A 3,762-nucleotide genomic window follows, 5' to 3' on the forward strand; every position below is an offset into this window, starting at 1 on the left:
ACACCTTTTTCGCAATTTGTAATTTCCTTGACTTATCGAGCTTCTTGAACATTCTTTGGAGATCGTTGGTGCTTATCAATATGACAAAACCATAGATTTGTATATGTTTCTGACCAAGACTGAAAATAATCAGGAATGAAACAGAAAACGTTATTGAAATCAAATTTTTAAAGATCAAGGTTTGATAATTAATTTATCCCTAGGTCCATGGTATCGATATCGAAACCGATGGGTTGCTTACAAGAAGTCTTCATCAAACAGCAAGATGAAGAAAAAAAAAATGGTAAATAAACTCGTCAAAAAAATGTCAAAGATTGTGAGGTCTGATTAAATTCTTGATCCAGTTTTGCGAAGTACTACTAGTTGCAGTTTTCGCATGATCCTTTCTAATTTACAACAAAACATGTAAATTCTCTACTATTAAACTTCAAAGATTTCTCGAGTTGGATAGGCAAAAGTTGCTAGTTTGATATTAAGGGACATGAATACAAAACACCACACAGATAGTACGAAAACCATCCCACTTAAAGAAACCCAAACTTTAGAGCATTCATGATTTACCTCTAATCATAGCTAGGTAGTAACACCGCTAGAAGTTTTGGCAAACGAACTCATGAAGAGGAGAGAGAGGGTGCCTTTCTTCATGGTTCTTCTGACGATAGCTATGCGATGACGGGGAGATTTAGGCTTATGCTTCTTACCCTGACCCATATATGGGTACGTGTACCTTATGTAAAAAGTTGCATCTCTGGCCATGAGTATATCCTCCTTTGGCGTCTCCGCATTCCCCATAGGTTCCACAGCCACCATTAAAATCACCAATTTTGACAGATCGGGATTAGCAGTAGCAATACCTTCATTCTCTTCGACGAATGCAAATTCCATGTATAGACGAATCCAGTCATATTTTAGCAGCTCTGATTCTTCCACCTGAAAAAAAAAAGCAAACACATCACATATTGATCACAGGAGCAAAATCAAAGTGAAACTTAACGGAGGGTCTTAATGAGATCTTACCAGGTAGAAACGCTTTTTATCACTGAAATCATTCTCTGGAGGCCAGTCAGGCAGTTTACGTCGGTAGCAATCAGGTCCTGGTCCGTAATGAAGACGCCCAGGTCCTGTTCCCCATACACAGATAAAGTCACACGACATTTAAGTGTGCATGCAGAAGGCATAAAAAAGACTGGAAACTAGCTGAGAAGAATTAGAAGAATTAGAAGAATAATATGAAAGGAATTATTCTGGATGAGAGTACTTACGTGGATGTTTGGGCTTAAACCTAGCAGTAAACCAAGTGACGGACTTCTTCTTTTTATGGTGGCCTAAGTGAACCAGGCTAGTTTGAAATTGTCTACTGTTCTCCTTCACAAGGAGAGTGATATGATATGTGCGATGTCCAGGTTCAGGAAACTCATTGAGTATGTCAAGACTATCGAACTGGAGGTTCTTCCCCTGCTGTAATTAACAATTAATTAACTAAGGGAAACACTCAAAGAAAATAAGGAGGAGAGGAAAGAGATTAGGTTTTTAAATATTTACCTCTAACATATTATACTTATGGACCCCAATCTTAGCATATAAGATGAGAAAGGGGAGTTCATCATCGTAATTCTATTTTTTAAGCATGATAGGCGCAACTCCAACAAATCCAAAGCATTTTGGTATCTTCAAATGATCAATTTCGAACCCCTGATTACAAATTAGAGGGTTTTTAATACGAAAATTAGAATTAGGGTTACAGCTTGGTGAATCAAAACGACCTAATTAAAGAGATAAAAAGAGGATGAGAGATGATTACATTATTACATTTCCACACTTCTTCCCAATACGCGACTTCTGCCTGGTACCGCTTTTCCTCTTCTTCCTCGAACCGCTTTTCCTCCTCGTCACTCTCTACACCCATTCTTTGTCGTAATATTTCTCAACTTTGCTCGGTGGATGGAAGTGGAACCAATCGCGCGGCTGATGCTTTTTTAATCGACTTAGGGTTTTGTCAACAACTTAGCCAAACATGACATCATGCCCCTGCCTTATATACATCCCGATCCATTGTGGAATTTAGGAAATTAATAAAATTTTAGATTTTGAGAGATTTAATTTAGAAAAATACTTCTATTCATATCCTCCTTTTCATTTAAAAAATAAATTAAAAATAAATTAGAATATCTATACTAGTATTTTTGCAGCAGTTTTTGCTCAAAAATATTTTTTGGAAAGTTTTTACATTTAATGCATTGAATTTAATATTAGTTACCAAACTTCAAAATTAATTATAGGTAAGATTTAAAAAAATAAGGAAATATTTATACCTCATTCAAACATAAATATATGATTCTTTTTTATTTTTATTTGGATTTATATTTAAATTATCTTGCATTATTCTATAATACATTTAGTTAATAAAAATTGTGATTTTTTCCTGTATATTATGTAATACAAAATTTTAAAAACGGACATATATTACTCAATAGATGAATAAAAATAAGGGTACAATATCTCATATCATCTAAAAAATTAGGCAATAGTTTAGAGTTATATTATAAAAGAGACCAAAATGATTCTGAATACAAATGAGTAGAAAGCTTGATTTATCAGACATTCAAACTTTAAAAACTTTTATTTGGTTTATTCCGGTTCTTTATTTTAAAGATTTTTAAAAGGTTAAATATGAAAAATATTTAAAACTTTTAAAAAGTTAAATATGATAAATATTATACCGTAGATACACAATAAATATTAAAAATTAAGATGATATAGTGTGAGTTAAAATATCTGGAGATGGGATTATATAGCAGGACGAGTTTATCGATTTTTCTATAAATTAAAAAATATCATTAATTTGATGTTACAATGGTAAAACATCATTTCATTATTTTGTTAACACTTTTGATATGAGAGAATCAGTGTTCTAAAATGCGGTCTACGCGGGTGCCTAGGCGGCGGTTATACGCTATGCGGTGATCGAGCGTCTCGAATTTTAGCTATGCGGTAATTTATGCGGTTTTAAATAATTCGGACGCCTAATAGCATTTAGGCGGATATTATGCGGTCTACGCGGACGCCTGTACGGATTCTAGGCGGTATGTTGACTAAAATGATAAAAAGTACTGTAATTAAATATTTTTTAAAATATTGTTTTTGTTTCAAATAAATATTATAATTAGCCTCTAAAGTCTAAACTTATGAAATTTAATTTGCTTCCAAAGTAATTATAAACTTACATTTTGTCAATTTTACAAATTTTTGAATGGATTATGTTTTTTTTTGTTTAAATTGTGAGATTATTATAGATTCTAAACTATTTTGATAGATAAGAGTTTTGTTTTATGTTTTTCTGAAATTAAAGTGTATAAGTTTTCATCCTATATATATATGTAAATATTATTTTTATGTAAATATATATTTATATATCTAAAATATATAATCCGCCTAGATTCCGCTTAGGCACCCGCATATACGGTTAGGCGCTAGACGTTTGTCCACCGCGTAGCAAGCGCATAGCGCGTTTTAGAACACTGGAGAGAATAGACATATCTAATTAATTTGATTAAATAAATATTATGTTAAAAAAAAATTATATTGCGGTATTATATCGTTTATTTAACAATTATTATATAATTTTAATATATTTAACCAACAAATAAAACTTATAATTTATATATTTTAGTTATAAATAATTTTGCCGCAAGTCCTAATCTAGTAAATAGAATAAAGGAAAAATACAGTAGTTTGTTTTCACCGGGCCAAACGCCGATCAGT

Source organism: Camelina sativa, chromosome 5, assembly GCF_000633955.1.
Source record: "Camelina sativa cultivar DH55 chromosome 5, Cs, whole genome shotgun sequence".
In the NCBI taxonomy this organism is placed as follows: domain Eukaryota; kingdom Viridiplantae; phylum Streptophyta; class Magnoliopsida; order Brassicales; family Brassicaceae; genus Camelina; species Camelina sativa.